The sequence below is a fragment of the Eucalyptus grandis genome, chromosome 6 (assembly GCF_016545825.1).
Source record: "Eucalyptus grandis isolate ANBG69807.140 chromosome 6, ASM1654582v1, whole genome shotgun sequence".
Lineage (NCBI taxonomy): Eukaryota > Viridiplantae > Streptophyta > Magnoliopsida > Myrtales > Myrtaceae > Eucalyptus > Eucalyptus grandis.
Window position 1 is genome coordinate 52,575,668 of NC_052617.1, and position 21,799 is coordinate 52,597,466.

Consider the following 21,799-nt stretch of genomic DNA (forward strand, 5'->3'; position numbering starts at 1 on the left):
ATTGTAAGTTCACATCTTTTCATGCAACCATATTTTTGACAAAATTATACTTTGTATCTATATGTTTGGTCTTATCATGATATTTTGGATCTTTTACATACGCTATTACTGCTTGGCTATCACAGTTAACCAACAATGAGTTTGTAGCATTTTTAACAATACCTAAATGATTCAAAAATTTCTTAAGCCAAACACTTTCTTGTATTGCTGTTGATAATGTCACGAACTCAGCATCCATCGTGGACAAGACTATACACGTTTGTTTTTTACTGCTCCGAGATATTACACCATTATTCAATAAGAAAACAAATCGAGAGAAAGATTTTCTTTCATCTAAATTTCATCCCCAATTAGCATCTAAATAGCCTTACAAATCATTTCCTTAATAACTCAATGTATAATCAGTAGTTCCCTTCAGATACCTTAGTATTCTTTTAACGGCTTTCCAATGTGCTTAACCTGGATTGGATTGGTATCTACTTACCATTCCAACTGCAAAATATATATCAGGTATTGTACACATCATAGTATACATTAAGCTTCCAACGGCACTAACATAAAGAACATATTGCATTTGTTCCATCTTTTGTGGAGTTTTTAGACGCATTTTATTGCTCAATCATTCACCTTTTACAATATGAGTATTTATTGGTTTATAATATTGCATACGAAATCGTTCAAGAACTTTACTTATATATGTCTCTTGTAAAAGAGATAATGATCTCTTCGAACGATCCCTTAAAATCTTAACTCCAAAAATGTATGCAGCCTCAGTTATGTCTTTCATCTCAAAATTGGAAAATAACCAACTTTTGACAATATTAACAAACTTAATATTGTTTCCGGCAATCAATATATCATCAATATATAATGATATGATCACAAATTAATTTTTAAATCTTTTGATACACACACAATGATCATCATCAATCATTGTAAAATCATATGTTATTATAGCATTATAAAAACATATATACCATTGTTTCGATGACTGCTTAAGATCATATATCAATCTCAAAAGTCGACATATATTTTGTTCTTGGCCTTTCAAAATGAAACCAACGAGTTGTTCCATATATATTTCTTCTTCTAATTCTTCATTGAGAAAATCAGCATTTACATCCATTTGATATAACTCAAGATCCATATTAGATATTATTGCCAGAATAAGGCGAATTGAAGTAAATCTCACTATAGAAAAAAATGTTTCCTCATAATTAATTCATTTCAGTTGATTATACCTCTTAGCCACAAAATGAGCCTTATGTATTTCTATTAAGCCATCGGCTTTATAGTTTATTTTGAGGACCCACTTGTTTCCAATAGTTTTGTATCCTTTTAGAAGATTAATCAATTTCCAAACATGATTTGACTTCATTGACTCCATTTCTTCTTATGTTGCATATATTTATTTTTCCTTATTATAGCAATTTAGCACCTCATTTACATTCATTGGCTTATCTTTGTAAAGCAATTACAAAAGTTTCGCCTTCAATGTCAAAACATCGACAAATAATACTTTTGCGAGCCATATGGGAGATTGTACACTTTGCACATTATTCTCCATTATATTTGTTGACACATAAATTTTACCATTTTTTTATGACTCAATCGCATGCAAAATCAAGATTAGTTGCTAAAAAAAATGTAAAGAGTAAAATAAATAACTTTCATTAAAATGCATTTTGTATGCTTTCGTTAAAATCCATTACGCATAGCATTTACATAACTATCACTAATTATTAAATCTAAAATTTTAAAAAATAATTTGAATAAAAAAAGGGACCAGTCTAGGCCCGATCCTTTTCGGTTCTACTCTCCTTTGGATCATTTTTTTTCACCTGGAGGATCTAGCCGTAAGAAGAATGCTTGGATGATAAATAACTCACTTCTTGACCTGATGACAGGGGAGCTGGCGACCGAAGCCCCGGTGAACGGCGGCCGTAACTATAACGGTCCTAAGGTAGCGACAGTAGGGGCAGAGGGAATTTCCGGTGGAGCGGTGAAATGCGTAGAGATCGGAAAGAACACCAACGGCGAAAGCACTCTGGTGGGCCGACACTGTACTCGTAATTGTGTGGTTAGAAAGAGAAATATCGCCAGCCTCACTTTTCTCCCCAACCCGGCCCCTCTTTCTTTCCTCTCTTCCTCATGCCCTCATGCCGGTCTTGCTTTGGCAGAAAAGAAACGTACAAACCAGAGGGGCAGAGCATCGCAAGCGAGATGGCAGTATGATCTGTGGGTCGGGGCTAGGCCGGCCAGCAAGCTGGCGATGGCAGAAGCCATGCGCGCTGGCCGGTGGCCCTCAAAAGAGGGAGAAGATGAGCGAGAAAGGGGTTTTTTTTCGGAGAGGAGATGGACAGAGAGCTTGAGAGAGATCGAAGAGCTCGAGAGAACGGAGGGCGAGCCAGAGGGAGAGAGTGAGACCGAGAGAGCGTTTCGGCATTTCCTGAGATCCGCCCGTTGCTCATCGTCCGAACCGGGTAAGTCTTCCGAACCGTTGGTGCTCCGTTTTAGGAGGTGTCGGACCGGAGCTCGCGACCGACCATTTCGCGCGAGCTTCGGTCCCGCTGGTCCTTCGTTGATTTTGTTGCGCGTTCTGGTATGTTTCGGTAGGAACTTAGGGCTGTGTTTGAGTCTCGATCGCGTCGGAAATCTCTCGTTCGAGTCGCGCACGTCAACTGTTTGCAGGGATGCTTGAATGAAGTCCGAGTATTCTTAGTTGGTCTTGACCGAGCCTTATCGTCCTTGAGTTCATATCCATGTTAAATTTGATGTGATCTGTCTCTGAGTTGATCTGGAATGTTGTTTGTGTGTCGATGATCGTTGCTTGGTCCGAATAATAGCCCCGGACGAGCCTGGGTCCTCCCTCTAGCTGGTGCATTCTATCTGTTTGATGAAATGTCAAAATGAGATTTGGAAATGGTTTCTGCAAGGTTTGTTGCTATGATATTATCTTTGTTCGAGTTTGAGTCGCTTCCATCGTGCTGTTTGCTCATGCCGGTGTTAGTACACAAATCGACGGAGTTTTGGTCATACGAAAATTTAGAGCTAAAAAATCTAATCATTCGCCGGAAGCATTCCGGCAACGGTGATGATCTCCGGTCAACTAGTGGCCGGCGGAGGTTCGGCGGTGGAAGGGTCGCCGGTCGTTCCGGGCTGCGTCGTTATTTGGCTGAGTTTCGATGAGGCCATGTTTTGGGGAAGAGAAGGCTTCGGCGTGCAGAGAGGATGCACGAGGGAGAAGAAGACCAAAGGGGAGGAATAATAATAATAAATAAATAAATAAAAAGGAAAAGCAAGAGTAAAACTGCAGCAAAAAGTTTTTTAAAAAAAAAAAAAAAAAAGCGAGAGAAAAGAAGATAAAAGTACCTTCGGGAAAGACAGGGAGGGAGCAGGGAGGAGAGAGAACAAAATAAAAAGAAAAGAAATAAGAAGGGACAAATCGGAGGAGAAGACGTTGAACTTGGAGGGACGTTCTGCGAAGAATGCATATAGCAGAAAATGGAGCAGCAGAAAAAGACAAAACAGGGATAAGACAAAAGAGAAAAAAATATATATATAAAAACTAAACTAAAATTTAAAAAACTAAACTAAAATATATATATATATCTCTTCTTTTTTTTATCCAATGGGCTTAAATTTTGGGCTTCCTCTTGGATTTTGGTATTATGAAGGTAGCGCACTTCTACGGCACTTCAATATAATAGCCGATTATGGTTAATCAATAGCAACTCAATGTGCATTGGTATCCTGGATTATATAAGGAATCTCACGGATCTTCGTGATCATCAAGTACGTATTGCCATCACGGTTAGGCCCATGAGGAGACCATGGGTGAAAAGCATGTTGGCATCGATTGGCAATAATTAGAGATTTGGGTCAAAATTTGTCGGTGCAAAGGAACATCGGACTTGGACTGAGGGGAATTGGCCCAACGTGGTAGAGACGCACATATGAGGGGGAATATGTTGAGTGCCCAAGTGAGTTGTATGAAAATAAAGTAGTCCCATATTAGACGTCCAAAGTTAAAAGAAGCAATAGATAATACCTAGTTAAGGAGGACCTTTCTTATTTATGAAGCCGGTCTAATGAAATGCCATAAGAGGAACTCAATCACTAAATTGATTCATTAAAATAAATAAATACACCCTCATCTATGTATACGCATGTTAATGGATCTAAAAGCAGTCATACTTATATAGATAAAATGGGCTATATCTACATATGATCAATAAAAGAACTATTTTGCCTCGTGTATCATCAAGAGGATGAGAGAAAAGAGTAGGTCATTAAAGAACGACAATAAAATTATAATGAATAAATATCTGTGAATCTTGCATCGGTGCCTATTCTAATTAAAAGGGCAAAATGACATAAACAATTTTTACTCGATACCAGAAGAAAAGAAATGGAAAAAAATGTGTAAGCGCTCCAATGCTTTCAGCCACTTTGTATTTGACCATTTCTATTTATTTCAACACCAAATTAGATTACATAACAATAAATTGTGGATACACGGTTATCTTTGTAATAATGATCTGTTATACTATGTAAGCCCATTATTACGTTAGCCTTAGCAAAATATATTATTTAAGGACTTCTTCTTTCCTTCTTCGTTAATAACAAACAAGAAGGACCAAGAACATTATAAGGAAAGAACAGTGAACATACACAAAGTATTAGATCAGTCCATGGAATGAATCATTAACATTTGACTTGTTTGAGATTAATCAATGGAATAGACTGTTAATGATTGACTTGTTATTGTGAGTTGATATTGTTGATTGAACTTATACGTAAAAAGTTTCGTTGGAAAGATATTATCCACTTTTGATATTTTACTTATGTCTTATACTGGATTTTGGGTTGTGAGATGATATCAATTTATAATAATTTGCATAAAAAAAAAATGCACTACTTATTGGGTTGTGATTACTCATTTTTTCATCTGACTTGCTTTTCAGGTTCTTCAACTAACCATAAGCAAGTAAAATGAGAGCATTTACATTATCGAGATGACATTTTGGATATTATATCTTAGATGAACTCTTGAGTTTAGTTGTTAGATTGACATATACCTATTCTTTCGATGGATTATAGAAACTCTAATATTGTAACCAGATGACTCTTTATCGTACATATAGATGTATATTTCGATAATACATTGATGGTAATTATGCTTAAGGTAGCGTCTTTTGAGTAAAAGGATGGCCATGTCATTGCCCTTGTACTTGTAGAGTTGGGGGTGTGACAATACTCTATTCTAGGACCGCAAGTCCTTCAGATCTACATTTTTCATACTAGAAAAACCAAATACATGAATTTTGATTTCTGTTCCTGTGAAATCTATGTTTTCTCAATTTGCAAGCTGTGGTGGTATGCCTTGTTCCTTCAAAGGGCTGTTGACAGTGAGGGAACCAGCCTACAATACTCTGCGAGAGCCCACAATGGGTAAATGTTCCTGTAATTGGGATAGTGCAACATGCAGTTCTTGTTGAAAACCCCAGTGATTTCCTGCAATGCCAAAGTTCATGCTTAGATCATGTTGTTTGGTTGTAAGGCAATTCTTACCGAATCAGTTCCCCCTCTCAATCAGTTTTCTTTTATTTGCACTAGTTCCTGACGATGTTTTGAGGAGTTGAACCAATTGTTTGTAAGATAAGATGCGTGGACCATAATCATCTCTAGATTTTCCTAGTTGTATGGATTAGTTCGCAGGAAATTCTTTCCCAAGATATTGGTGGCGCGCACTCTCTTATTTCCTATGATTTTAACCCTATATGAAATCAACTTTCTGAAAGGTACAAACCTGTTGAGGGTAATCACCGTCTTCCATTTGTGAATTGATTAGCAGCTTTGCGGCACGGTGCAGGGGAGTCGGATCCCTCTCTGCCTGATAGTAGATGAACCAAAGTCAGAAACTTCACATTGAATATTGATCTTTTACCATCACCAAAGTATGTTTAATGCCATGGAGACCAAAACGACACTATCATCAACTGACCTGCCCCGCGTGAATCAGACCCATCATAGCCCAAGCGGTTTGCACCAGATTTGATCTGTTTCCTTCAAGCGGTACATATTCCTACATCAACCCATTTGGCAAACAGAAAATTTAAGATTTCCGTGTTGCCAGAAAAGCGTGCAACTAAAACAGCTAAAGCCAAACATGCGGTGGAAGGTTCCTCTAGAAATTACCTTCTTCGGGCAAGAAAGATAGCTCTCTCCCACCCGCCATCCTGCAACTGTGTTCGTAGAAGAAAAGCGACTCCTTCGCACATAGCTGCGCAATTGCTATATGTCTTACCAGCAGCCGCTAGTCCTCCAAGCGCAAACCATGAGCCATATGTAAAACAAACTCCCCAGCACCCATACCTGTAAGAATTGCTCAGTTAGTCAGCTGTTTCTTTAATTTATCTGAATTCTTCGGCAATGCCCACTGGAAGAGGAACACACCACGAGCCATCTGGCTTTTGTACATTCTCCAGATACTTTACGGAATTTGATATAAAATCTGCAATCTCCTTCTTCCTGTGCCCAGGATACAACTTCCTGAGCAAAACTAAAGCTTGGATAGCTGAGGACGTGCATTCAACATATTCATGCTCGATGACAATGTCCTCAAAGAACTCTGTCGGATTTAGGAGCTGCAAGTGACAAATGATGAGGAAGAAGTCCCGCTATAGTAATTTATGAACAAACAAACATGTCTTAGTCCGTGAGGACCACCAAGGAATTCCAAAAAATTTATCAAGTACTTACTTCTAGCCAAGCTGGAGCTCCTGCAGGCTCCCATGCCGGCAATCCACCATTTTTACTCTGGAACAAGTGGCATTCATGGACGATGTGATGATATTGTAAATATAATCAAACTCAACGAAAGAATTAACTGGCAACGTGATTTTGGGATGCATAAAGCAAACAAAGCTTAGCCAATATTTCTTGCTTGATCAAAGATTTTCTCAAGTCTTTCTCAAAAAAGAAAAACAATGGTATACTCACTTGTAGAGAAAGCAAAATGTTGACAGCGTCATACAATTTCTCTGGCTCCATCTTCTCACCAACAATTTCAGGTGGCATCATTGAGAAAAGCAAGCAACACTGAATAAACAGGGAAAAATTCCGTGAGAAACTGAGCAATTTAGGATTGGATTGAACCTGCAGATACAGTGAAGGCATTCGTTGGAGTATTACCTTCAGACCTTCTGCAGTGCAATCGGAGACTTGCCAACCGTGATCTTGATCCGAAAATGTCCAGGATCCTTTAGTAATATGACGGTGCATGCTTTTGAAATCACCAGAAGGATTGTCCTTGACCTGGAATATTATGAACAGATCGATGCACTTCAGTTTATGCAAGGAAGCAAAAGAAACTAGCAAGATGTTTGGAGATAAGCGATGCTCGCACAATCAAAGATCAAACCTGAGATTTTTTTATGAAGTCGTGTCCTCTAGCTAATACCGGTGCTATCTCCTCAGTCATATTACTGGCAAGCAAAGCTTGGATGGCAAAGCCCGTGTCCCACTCTTGGCTACCAAAACTCTGCATATGAATGAGCCAACCACCAAACTAAGCTTCCCTCTAGACGGTCACACTTTACTAAATTAATCTTCTCCTTATTATAAGAATGCTTCCACCTTTCAAATATGCAGCATAAGCACCTATCATTTCGAATTAAGCCCAATTCTGTCATAGTTCCGTGACACTACTACTAACCTGCATCTTCATTCCATCTTCGGCAACCCAAAGGTAATCCGGTATCCTAGCAAGATGCTTCTTGAAATAATCACTGTCTGGGTCTTCTACCCAGCAAGCAAGCATGCATAAAACCTGTCCGAGTCCAAAGCAAAAGACAAATTCTTAATAAGGTTTTCCCACGATGCAAGAATTTTACACTTAATGTGTCTTTCTCCTCAAATTTATTTATTCATTACCTTTTCTACACATCCGATTGTGATATATCGACTGTTCTCATCTTCGTAGTGAATGTGTTTCATCGTCACCTGAAGAGCCTTTTCTCTAAGTTTATTAAACGGCCAACGGTTAAGAAGAGGCTCTGCAAATATGTAAAGACTATCCCAGATCAGATCCTGTACTAGGGATGGGGATAGTAGAGATCCTCCTGCAACAACAATTCGAGTCATTTTGTTAAAAATTTCTGACTCGTAATCCATCTGATTCTAGAACGATGTCTTGGACCTGTTATGGATACTTGCCTTGGCACAAAGATGGCAGACTTTTCTCCAGCAAATCGTGTCGTAGGGTTGAGTATGAAGTTCTTCTCTCAACTGTTGAACAAGTGGTGTGATGGGGCCGACGAATCTTTTCCCATACAAGTACGACATGGGCATGTACACCATCCGACAGTAGCACCACATCTTAGCTACATCATTCAAAACAGGACATTCAGACAACATATCCATATAACTGAGGAGAAACGTAGTCACACGTAACAGAAGTTGAAGCTTTCTATATTTCAAGGTGAATTCTGGAAGGGTGGCCATTTCAATAACAAGCCAATGCCATATTCTTGTTTGTTCAGCAAAATCACCGTGTTTTTCAATTTGAAAATAGTCCAAAATTATATATGCTAGACTACTATAGAATACCATCAAGGACAAGATCAAGAAAATCTTCCAAAACAAACCTGGGTGCATGGGCAGGAATGAAGGCAAGATCCAGAACTCAGGGGGCATTGGGTTGGTTCCAGACCAATCGAAAAGGCCGAAAATCTACACAGAATGTGACAAGACAACACACATGCACAAGCACAATGTCACATATCCAATTCACCCAAACACCTGCGCAGAACAATCTGGAGCACAAATTTTGGTCAATTACTGAAGGAAGAGTGAGAGAGTACCGAGAGCCAAGTCTTGCCCCAGGAGGGTATGTAGGTGACCCCGCCACGGTCAAGAATCCACTTCCTCGCCCGAGTACAAGCATTGTCCTGGCCACCATCAGGCCCTTCCCCGAGAATGCGCATGCATATGTAGCTCAGGGCCGTGCAGAACATGGTGCTGTGACCTTCAATGTGGAAGCCCCACCCACCATCTCCATTCTGCAACAAAATTAATGCAAAACACACAAACAGTTTCAAGACTAAGTCTTTCAAAGTTCCTCTGCTATTTTCTCCATCTGGGTGTCTTCCTTTTTGCGAAAAAAAGAGTAACCTGATGGTTGTAGAGGTAGTGGAGAATTTCTTTGCGGTGCTCGGCCGGGAAGACGGCGTTGAGGTGGCCGGTGATGTAGACACACATGACTAGGGGAGGGAGGAAGTAAAGAGGCCCGGCAATCTCAGCAGGCCAGTGGCCATCACTGGCCTGCAGTGCGGAGAAGAAGTGGACAGTCCTCCTCAGGGCGGTGGACGCTTTGTCGTACGTGATCTCCTCGCCGTCCTCCACCCTCACCGGTGAGATCGTCTGCTTGAACTGCTTCTCCCTCAGAAACTGCCCAGAAATCAGGCACCATGCATCAGCTGTAGATTGCCCATTACTTCGTATTGCCACACATTAACAAATTTTAAACTTAATGACAAGCAACAACAGTGAAATTCCAATTGGCACTCTTTCTCATTTTTAGAACACAATTAAAATTTTGAATTATGACAGGGATTCAAACAATTCTCCAATTAGTTTACAAATGATATACCAAGGTTCTAAAGTGATTTTGTATGTGGAAGACGTAATTCCATTCCTCCATAAGTGTGTTTATGATATGATTTATCATTTTGTAAACAGCTTTCGGTAAAAACTATCCGTCCCTCATCGTTAGTAGTGGCAACAGAGGATATAGACTAGTTATCTACAAACCCCAAGTCTCGAGATCGATACGATTGTTCAGCCCGACTAATGCATGAGATCTAGCATTTCTTCTTAGAATACGGTTACAAGCTCATATTAACAACACAACTAAGAATTTTCACGTTTTGGTGGACTTGGGGGATTGAGCTAGAGCGAAATTTTTGGAAAGGAAGAAGAGCCCAGAGGAGAGGGCGTATGGCCATGGATCTTCTCCTTCAAAATAGAGGCCCGACAGCAACTGGATAGCACTCTATCTCCGTTGATTCTACCTATCCATGTCAAGTTTGATATGTATGCCAGTGTACAATGTACAGTTGCCTCTTAGTAAGCCTGTTGCTACATGAGAACGAGTAGGCATGTATGTGTTCAAGTACGTGGTGTATATTATGTATGGGTAAGCAGTTTCAGGTTTTGTACAGATTTTATATGGAATCTGAAACATATTCGTTGAAAAAGCTTCCTCAATTTTTGGAAATTAGAATCTACTCCGCATACCTTAGAACTTGGAACCTATCTTGTTATAAGTTCCAAGATCAGTTCCAGGGTCTACTCAGATTCCACTATATTATCAATTAAACCATTGTAATAAATTAAAACTCTTAATGACCACAACTTGCCGTTACAACTTACTAACCATAAAGACAAGAAAAATATGAACATTAATAAAGTAAAAGTCTCGGTCATAGAATAGAAGCTTAAATTAATGCTTCTAGATTATACACTTATCATCGAATAGTATGAAATATCGTAAGATCGCACGAAGACATGAACTAAGAAAAATATTAAAACTTATTCTAGGTTTTAGGTTACAGGTTATAGATTCCAAATTTTACATTCCTCCAAGTAAAAACTTGGAATTTACCAGTCGAAATAGATTCCTCATTTTTTGGAACCTAAAACCTACCCTGCATACTTTGGAACCTGTAACCTATAAGTTTCCATCGGTCTAATTCTCAATTCCAGATTTTACCCTAGAACTATGCTCACTCCTAATGATATGTACCTGCATGCGCCAAAGGAGGTCACCACAGGCCTTGACTTGGTGGCGGTGGTCGTAGAAGTGCTGGCAGGTGGCCTCAACCTCGGCACGCTCCTCAGCGTTGCCAGCCTTAGGGTCGAACTCCCAAGTCTGCCTCCCCACGTAGTTGTTGGTGCTGTACAAGTAGGGGTCATCCTCTCCTTCTGCTATCTTCAGCTTCCACATGCTCAGGTCTTCTCTTTTTCTCTCTTCGTTCAGCTGATTATATCGGAACTCTCCTGTACTGTCCTTCCTGAGGATCATGCAAACGAACAAGTAAAACAACCCGCACAAGAAAATGATGAATGAGTTGCCAGTTGCCACAAACCAAAAGTCATCGATGAACAAGGTCGCTATATATCCATGAACTATGCTTGTTCTCTAAGGTTATGTCACCATGTGCATGCATATCGCATTATAGATATCAAAATATATCCCGCAGCGATCTTGGTTTAGCATGGCTAAAGCATGAACTTATCACACAGACAAACAGACAGACAGAGACACCTCTTTTGACTGTGAGGGATATGTGAGAGTTGTTGAGAAAATAATCAAGCTCTCTCTCCAAAACCAAGTGTTGCTGTGGTCTTTAGGAGAAGAAAGGGACCTCTATTTATACCCACGTTTTGGGTCGCCAGCTTCTTCCTACTTTCTTTATCTCATTTAAAATAGTACTGAGGGTTTGCCAAACAAAAGTAAAATAATATATATCATCCTATCATCCCTAATAAGAGCCATGGCTTTTTCCATCCTCTGATTGGGTAGCAATACCGGAACGGGCATACAAACTTGACCATCATTAGCTTTCATCAGCTCAATCCTGCGGGGCTTCCATATCAAGTTGTAATATCATTGGTCACCGTCTAGAGTCTAATATAAATGTATTTGTATTGTAAGACAGTCGTAGAAATGAAAAACGTATAGTACACAACACGCTTATTTGGCCACACATTATGTAGAATTGCATCACCATAGAAGCATCGTTTGCTTCACGGGAAATGGGATCTCAGTTCAAAAGAATGTAATTACAGCCTTTTGAAAGTACATCCTACAAAATAAGAATAAGGTTCTTGAGAATTCAAATCCAATTAAAATACGACATCAAATTACTCTCATAGTCTTGCTATTATGATTTCGATTCCGTGGCTTCCTAATTGTGACATGTAAACTTCTTGTAATAAATGATGAAAGATGTTCGTGTACTCCCCGTATAATTCGAGTCATGGGTGATCTAGGCAACAAATTAGTGCTGACCTGCAGGCATGAGCTCCTTTCCTCTATTACTGGTATAAGGGATTGAGATTACATGATTGTGGATACGAATAAGTAAATACCATCAATCTTCTCAAAAGTACATGACAAAAATTTTGGCTTTACTTTGATAACTCGAAAATTTTGTTATCATATAGATATACCGACCATATTATGAATGAGAAAACTTACAAACAAACAAAAAAAAATGACCTTTTGAATTACAAGATTTTGTGAAAAAAACTCATATTTGCCTACTATCTAAAATTAAATCGAAGAAAACTATATTTTTGTGCATTGATAGGTCGTGACGCTACCATAACTTTGATTTATAAATGACAATTGAATTGGCATGTTGTTGATTAATAGAAAATGAAAAGATGTTAACTAAATTGAAAATCGAAGTAATCTTTCCAGAGTACATTAAGGCATGTGCTCTATACATGCATACTGCATTATACTTTAAAAGAACGAGTATCTTCTAAAAGTTTAGTGAAGGTGTGAAAGGGGACAGGATTTTATTAAAAGTCATGTATATATGCTTAATAAAAGTAAGAACAAACCACCGCCAGGAGTGGCGTAACTGGCTTCAGGCTCTCTCCCCCTCACGAAGGGAAGGAGTTCGAATCCCACAAATGTCGCATTCGTGCGACTCACCCGTGGCTAGGTCTGTGGTGGTGGCTCAATTCATCTCGAGTTTACGTCGCCGGCTGCCAGCTGTACGGTGGTTCCCGGGTCACCAAAAAAAAAAAAGTAAGAACAATATTCATCGCAAATTTAAATATTTTGTTAAATTATGACCAGAAGATTACTGGTGAAAAGCGTTAACTTTTTGTTATGAAAATCTATTAACGTGGTTCACACGACAAGTTAAATTAATCGAAAATTCTGATTGATGTGAGGATTCGATTGAGTAGCTAACTGTACTTTTCTATGTCAAAATCAGCGAGACTAATCAGTGCCCCTTTTGTGCATTATTCTCCTGTGGTGAACATGTGAGAGGTGGACAAAGGCAAGAAGGTCCTTAAAGGTGGGCGAGATAAATTTGACCTCGGTATGGGAAGGTGTGCAATTAGTCCTCGTGGTTGCGTGGATATCTTGATTTATTTCACTGAATATTGTCCAAACTCAACTAACCATCAAATTTCGGATCGACATCACCCTTCGATGTGAATGGTGTGAAAGAAAAGAAGTCGAATGTCAAATATCCAAAGTTAAAAAGAAGCAATCGATGATGCCGCATTGACCTATGACTCGATAAGTCAAGCGTTATTTTTCTTCTTCCGTAAAGCAAGGTCAACTGAGCAGTCGATGGCTTCGAAGTCATGACTTCCCTCTAGGATCTCCTTCCCTCCACAAGTGTCACGCACGTGGCACTCTTTCAACGCTACTCAGCACATTTTTATCTCCGGTCTTCCCGAAGTTGCTGACAAGACACGAAGAAATTTCGACCGAGAATCCTGCGTCCCTCCCTCGCCAGCCTCAAGGCACGGTCAAACAAAGCCCCCTCCACCCACCAAACTCCTCGAAACGTGGCGAAAATTTGTACAAGTGACGGTGGATCGTGAACGATACAATGCCTACAAATCCCTTCTATTTCGTGCCTTCAGTTCTGGAGAACCTAGCTCGGGCCTCAATCATTATCACCTGCATTTCACGAGGCTCGTGAGGCGCGAAGTGCGCATGAGAACCCATTGTTTAATGGGGGTTTCAAGGTCCCGCACCTGAGACTTACGCCTGCCTTTGTGGAAAGTCGAACCGCGAGAGACTTTCGACCCGGCAATACAATATTTTCATGTTTTGTCTCGACTTTTCAGTAAAGCAACTAGGCCATGTCCTTGAACTTAGCGATGTCGAGGACGACAAGGAAAGACGGGCTACTGGTGCCGTATCAATATGGCATATTTGAAAGAGGACGAAGGCAAAGAAGAAAGAGAGGAAAAAGTTGGGGAAATTTTCTATATTTCTATATATTCATCTCAATGTACAAGGGTGATATTACAGTGCAAGCCATGTACAAGAAAAGGCAACTAAATAATCTATGAATCAGATCTGATATTAATTGATCCTATGATATTAATTGATCCTAAATAATATCTAGAAGATAATGCGTATCTTCCAACACTTCCCCTCAAGCTGGTGGCTTGTAGATATTCAAGACACCTAGCTTGCTTAAAAGATACGCATGCTATCTCTGACATAAGGGTTTTGTGAAGATATCTACTGGCTGCTCTTCTATCCCAATTCATTGTGTCTCAATCACTCCTTGTTGGATTTTCTCTCGAGTGAAATAGCAATCCACTTCTATATGCTTTGTCCTCTCATGAACAATGGGATTTGACGCAAGTTCGAGAGCTGCATCATTGTCACAGAATAATTTAGTAGGTCCTCTAATTCGTATCCCAAGGTCTTGAAGTAAGCCTCGCAACCAAACTATTTCACATATGATCTTTGCCATGGCTCAATATTCTGCTTCTGCTAAAGACAAAGAGACAATTGGTTACTTCTTCTTCTTCTTCTTCTTTTTTTGTGACCTAGGAACCTCGTACAGCCGGCAGCTGGCGAGTAAACCCGGGTGGTTGGTTGCTTCTTTGTCTTCCACGAAAGTAAGGAATCCCCCAATTTAATAAAGAAACCGGTAATAGACCTTCTGCTAATCGGACAGTTCGCATAATCCACATCACAATAAGCAATCATGCTCATATCACACTTTCTGGAAAGGAGGATCCCAAGTCCAGGACACTTCTTCAAATATTTCACTATCTTCAGTGCCGTATTCATATAAGACTGTTGTGGCTTGTGCATGAATTGATTGAGCGTTTGCACTGCATAACTTATAAATGGTCTGGTCATAGTCAGATATATGAGTATCCCAACGAGCTTCTGATATCCCAAAGGATCTCTGAGTACGGGATCATCTTCTTGAGATACTCCAGCATCATAATCTGTTGTAGTTAATTTGACATTCTGCTCAATTGGGATAGCAGCTGGCTTGCATCTTGATAAACCTGTTTCTGATATGATTTCCAAGGTAAATTTTCTTTGGCTGAGAGAAATCCCCTGGTCTGATCATGCAATCTCAATTCCAAGGAAATATTTGGGTGAACCCAAATCCTTTATATGAAAGGTAGAATGCAAATATTCCTTGAAGTTTTTGACAACTACTTCATCATTGCCCATAATAAATATATCGTCTACATATATCATCAAATAGATAGACGACGTACCTTTTGTCCATCTAAAAACAACATAGTCATATCTAGATTGATGAAAACTAGCAGCAATCAAAGAGTCAGCAAACTTGGCGTACCACTGTCTGGAAGCTTGTTTAAGGCCATACAGGGATTTGCGGAGACAACATACTCTATTCTCCCCCTGTCTCCGTAAACCCTATGGTATGTCCATGTAAATTTCTTCATTTAAGTCTCCATGCAGAAAAGCATTGTGGACATCCATCTAGTGTAAGGGCCAGTCCTAAAATACCGCTACTGAAAGAAAAGAACAAACTGTAACATCTTTGGCCACAGGAGAAAAGGTTTCGTGATAGTCAAAACCCTCTCGCTGCATGAAACCCTTTGCAACCAATCGCGCTTTGTATCTTTCTACCGATCCATCTGCTCGATACTTAATCTTGTATACCAATTTGTAGCCAATTGCCTTCCGATGAGGCGATAATGAAACAATTTCTCATGTCTAGTTATCCATTAAAGCTTGGAGTTTTGCCTCCATTGCTTTTTGCCATCGCGGATCAGTGCATGCTTCATTATAGGTAGATGGTTCTTGCTCTTCAGATATGCGAGTGATGCAACATCTATGTTCTGGAGATAATTGATCAAAAGAAACATAGGAAGAAATTGGAAATCGAGTACCTGGTGAGTTCCATGCACTACATATGTAATCCTGAGTCCAAGTCAGTGGACGCGTAGCTCGTCCAAAATGTTGCGATTGATCATTCTTTGGAGGTGAGTGGTCTTCTTGAGTCTCTAACTGAGATAAGTCATTTGTATCCCCATCATTAGAGTCTTGATCTATCACTTCCATACGAGGAGTCACTTCCGCAGTGGACTTAAATGCCAAGGAATTACGTGTGTTTTCTAAGGAAGGAAAGAGAACATATTCCGGATAGCTGAAGACTTCCTCAGTATGAGAAGTAGAAGAATGCCCCTTATCCACGGTTGGTTCTTGTGTAGCAAATGGGAAAATATTTTCCTGGAACACGACATCTCTACTAACAAAAAACTCTTCTGTGAATGGATCAAATACCCGATATCCTTTTTGAAGAGTAGGATATCCCATGAATATGCAGCGGCGAGCATGAGGACCCATCTTATCTCTAGGTCCTACTATTGTGGCGTAGCATAAACATCCAAAAACGCTCAAATGGCTCAACTCTGGTTTCTTGCCAAAAAGTAATTCAAAGGGAGTTCGTCCATTAAGTACCTTAGTTGGCGTGCAGTTGATCAAGTAAGCTGTAGTCAATACACAATCGCCCCAAAATTTGTCTGGAATGGAAGCTTGAAATTTCAAGGCCCGTGCAACTTCTAATAGGTGGCGATGCTTCCGTTCCACCACTCCATTCTGTTGTGGTGAATAAGTACATGAACTTTCATGTAATATCCCTTGAGAAGAGAACAGTGCAGCACAATCATGATTAAAAAACTCTCGTCCATTGTCTGTCCGGATTCGTTGCACAGATTTTCTAAATTGAGTCTTTGACAGAGAAAGAAAGGTTTTCAAGTTCGATGAAACTTGACTCTTAAATTGCATGAGCAAAATCCATGTAGATCTAGAATAGGGGTGTGCAAAAGAACTATGACCCACCCGGACCGCCTGGAACCGGACTGGAATCGCCCGGAACCGGTGGTTCTTAAGGGAACCAGTCCAGTTTCCGGTTCCAATCAATTCCAATTTATAGGAACCGGTGGGTACTGGTCCGATTCCCGGTTCCATGGGCGGATCTGCCCGCCTGCCCACCCAGACCGAACCGGTTATGGACCATTCTCTTTTAATTCCCTCGAACAGCATATCGCCAAGCCATCCTCCACACCTTTTCTTCATTTTTCCTCCTGGCATAGTTGTTTATTCTCTCTGATACTTCTATCAAAAATATTATCCCGTGGAGCCGACAACGCAATCTTTCTTAATTAGCAAAAAGAAACAGCACATCTTTCTCTAAAGCCTTCTGGTATTTGAAGTAGGCTCTCTCTTTCTCTCCTGCAAATCACTGAATCACTCGCTCTTTTCTAGCTCAACTTTGTAAACATACACACGCGCACGCGTGCACATTCAGAGGTTACAAAACGAAAACGAAGCTTCTTGTGTGGTTGTTTTTCATAGTGTCTGCTCAAACCATTTTGATCTTGGCTGTTGAATGCTTCTCCGAGCCATCCAACTCTACTGAAAATACACATGGACCAAAAGTTCCAGGTAGTTTATCTTTCCTCTTCATTCTTCGTTGCCACTCATTAGTGTCCTATAAATTGTCGGAAGCTACCTTTACTTCAATGGAAAATGCTGCAGCAAGTTATGCAGGTTTGAACAAGACCAGTAAATCTTCGAAAAACGCTGTGGAAGGTTGGTGAATTCCGTTATGAGAAAAGGTTCAAAAGGGAAAGGATATGTTGGTGGTTGGTACGGAAGGGGCGCGAAGGTCGCAACAGCCGTCACCGCCGCGCTAGTACTCGAGGAGAATAAAGCTACCATGGTCGAGAGAGCCATAATAAGTAAATGTGGGGAGGGCAAAAAGGGCAAGATGCGAAGGTTGGACTAGTTCTATGGATCCACCTGGGAACAGGACCGGACCGGCGGTCCAGTTCCCGAGTGGATCCATGCAACTAGAGGGCGGTTTCCAGTTCCAATTTTTCGGAACCGGTTCTTAGTGAACGATTCTCGGTTCTAGGTCGAGAACCGCCCACTCGGACCACGCACACCCCTAATCTAGAATGATCGTCCACAACTGTGAGGAAGAATCAAGACCCATCATCATTTGGAGTATGATATGGTCCCCACATATCAATATGAAGTAATGAGAAAATACTGTTTGCACGATTTTTGCTTATTGGAAAGGGAACACGAGATTGCTTTGCAAGTGGACAAATATGACATTGAGGATAAGGAAATGAAGAACTATGGCCCATTCTGGAATGCAAAAGACAATTTTCATCATTGGTAGTCAAATTACACAATGATTTCTTATTACAAGGAATATTGGAAAAACTAAGTTCCTTGGATGAACTATTCCAAAAAGATAAACCTTCAGAGATGTTACCCTAGCCCATCAGTTTGCCAGTTGAACGGGCTTGAAAGAGACAGGTATCAGCATTGAAAAGAACACGACATGAATTTTCCTCATAGGCTCTAGACACAGAAATAAGATTAAATTGAAAACCCAGGACATAAAGAACATTCGTGAGGATAATCTCAGGGCTAAGATTGATTGTTCCTGTTATGGTGACATGGGTAATGTTTCCATTTGGCAAGTGGACAACAATGGGATTATCCAATTTTTCATGAATAACGGAAAACAGACTTTTATCACATGCAATATGATCGCTGGCTCCTAAATCAACAATCCAAGCATTTCTCGATATTGCATTTATCAAGTTATGAGAAATACCTATGAAACTGCTTCCTTTGTTGAAAGTCTCCAACTTTTGTAGGGCCTGCAGCAATTGTTGATATTGTCCATAATTGATGGGTTGATTTACATCTCCTGACCCGGTAATTTGATAAGCAGCTACTGCTGAAGTTTCTTTTCCTCTCTTTTTCTTTTTCTCTAGGTCGACCGTGTAATTTCCAGCAATTTTCAATTGTGTGGTGGGGCCGCTTGCAAAATTCACAGTAGAATTTCCCTATATTTCTTGAATTATGCCCATAATTCTTTGAAAAATAACCACCGTTGGATCCTTTTGATGCGGAGCCATCTCTGCCGTTCAAGGTCTGAAGATCACGAGTGCTCTTAGAGCCGTCAGATGATTGTGAACAATCTGGCCGTTGAACCCACAGCCCTTAAAAGCCTGATCCGCTGGAAACCCTAGCGCGACACGTCTTTCCTCTTTGTCTAGGGTTTTCGGCCCTCTTTCTCCTCTTGCCGCCAATGCTATACTCCCGGCTCCCTTTGTCTCCGACGAGGTAAGGCGTTGGCTTTCTTCCTACACCACCAACTGAAAGATCCGGCCAAGAGAAGGTGCAGGCTCCATTGCTAAGATCTACGACCTGAAATTGAGGTAAGAATCGTTCAAAATTAAGAAAAACCGAGTGCCCTTTTCTCGGTCTTTCATGGCTTTATATTGTCGAAGCGTCACCTCCGATCCTTCTAACTTCTCCTCGGCCACTTCCAGCTCGTTCCACAAAGCTGAAAGCTTGTTGAAGCATGCCATTATGGTCATGTTTCCTTGCTTCAGCTCTGTGAGGGCTTGGTGCAGCAAGAAGATTTTCGTCCAGTCTAACTTCATGTACATTTCTTTGATGCTTTCCCAAATGGTTTTCGAGTCTTCTATGGGGGGTAGACCAGCTGCAATCCTGGGGCTTATATAGTTTCCTGCCCAAGTTCTCACTAACTGGTTATATTTTTTCCACTGCCTTGCCAATTTTTCGTCGATTGGAATGGGGATGCTTCCGTCGATGAAGCTGTCCTTGTCCTTTGTGACAAGGGCTCGACGGAAATCCCTCGCCCAGTTCGAGTAATTTTTTGGTCCCATGAGAAGGTGGCTGATGAGCCGCAATTTCGGTCCATTGGCAGTGGAGATGTACAGCGTGTCGCTAAGTTCTAGGTGACTCATGGCAGCCGTGAAGGGGAACGGCAGGAAACTGGGTGGAACTCCCGGGTAGGGATTTGTAGTTTGGCCCGGATGTGACCCACCCGACACTCCTGTGTTCGATTCGCCTGGCCCATTGGGGTCTGTACCTACATAAGACAACCCGGATCCTTCTGTTGCGTCCGCCCCACTTATGGCTGGTGGGCCGTCATCTCTCCGCATCTGGGCTCCTGAAAAAGAAAAACTCGAGTTGGGCCCATAATACATGGGCATCAGCACCCACTGGTATGGAAAACCCGAAGCGGGTTGCCCCAGATTGGGCTGCCATTGAATTAATGGCCTTGTAATTGGCTAATTTTGGACTCCGCCGGCTTTATTCCGCATGAGGTCATGCACCTCCGAGGTAGGTATTTCTGCAGGAATCTGCTCATCAGCCATGTTGGTGGTAAGATTCCTTTCCTTCCTTCGCTTGTTTATAGAAAAATTCAAGTGACTGATTCCTGCGCCGAAGTGCTAACGCTGTTTTGCAGGTTAGCTTGTTTTTCTGGATAGGCAATCAAAGAGATAGAGAGCGGAAACGAAATACAGAAGCACAGCTGTGCTTTGATACCATGAAAGAGGATGAAGGCAAGGAAGAAAGAGAGGAAAAACTTGGGGAAATTTTCTATATTTCTGTATATTCATCTCAATGTACAAGGGTGATATTATAGTACAAGTCATGTACAAGAAAAGGCAACTAAATAATCTATGAATCAGATCTGATATCAATTGATCCTAGATAATATCTAGAAGATATTGCGTATCTTCCAACAATACTCATAACTGAAATAACTTTTGAGTCCATCCGAGTGTCTCATGCCAATCGCTTATTGATTCATCCGTGGTCTCATGTAGATGTGGCAAGATCGATGGTGGACCCATATTTTAACTAGTAATTAATCTCGTCGGTGATATATGAGTTACCTAATATTTGAAATATAGGAAAGAATGAGTCTAATAAACCAAAAAACCAATTAATGATAGGTTTATGATGGGTTAAGAGAGAACCCGCTTTCAACCCATTTAATCAAAGAGTCATGGGGAGGCATCTTGCTCTCACACTCTCTAATGCAACATTATAGAAAGCAAGCTGTATTAACTTCTTCAATTAAAAGTACCACCAAGACATGCATGCAAATTGGGAAATCAGATATAAATTACACTGGTTTTTTAATAATCTAAATTTTTTAGAATAAATTGTGGAACGTTCAATTATAGGAATTAAAAAAATAAAGACAAAAGGAAGACAATGACTTGTTGAAGTTATTTAAATAAATAAATAAAAAGTGTGTGTAAAAAGCTTCTTTGAATTATATTACAATGACTTATCAAAACACCATCGTCTTAGCTTGGGTCCTCTATTCTAGGACTATAAGTCCTTCGGATCTGTATTTATGATAACAAGAAAAACCACAAAAGTGGGTTTTGATTTCTGTTTTGTATTTATTATATTTTAAAGCCCTTGCCTCTCACATGCTCAGTTTGAATCGTAGATATGTTACGCTAAATTAATCCAAACTTGCTTGCTGCTCACACCATAAGCGTACTCGTTTTACTCGATGTAACGAGTCGAGGTGGACCGATGTATTCGTGTAGTCTCGTGAGGGCGCACTCAAGAGCACGGCCCGTGATGACCGTTCCATCCTGAGGAACGAGAGAATGGTGCACCGGAGAGAAACCAGTGGAGTGCCAAAAAAGCTTTGCCTGACAGCGCCATTCAAGTCACGCGCGATTCGGGTCCTACATTCCCTCTAGCCTAGGTTGCAACGAATTAGTACCAACCCATGGGCATGAGATCCTTTCCTCTATTAGTTACAGGATGGAAATTACACGATGCGAGATACGGACGGATGTATACCGTCAATTTTTGAAAAAGTGCGTGACTGAAACTCGGCATTACTTTAATAATTTATCAGAATGATGTTAT

At 40.5% G+C, this 21,799-nt stretch overlaps 1 long non-coding RNA gene and 1 pseudogene across 1 annotated transcript; one reads left to right on the top strand and one right to left on the bottom strand.

The window, feature by feature from the left end:
- The first annotated feature begins 2,114 nt into the window (after positions 1–2,114).
- On the top strand, positions 2,115–5,700 carry LOC120294664. Its single transcript, XR_005551891.1, has 2 exons — positions 2,115–2,483; positions 4,968–5,700. It is a non-coding gene; the product is annotated as an uncharacterized LOC120294664 (long non-coding RNA).
- On the bottom strand, positions 5,373–11,011 carry LOC104431739 (annotated as a pseudogene).
- Between the last annotated feature and the right edge of the window lie 10,788 nt (positions 11,012–21,799).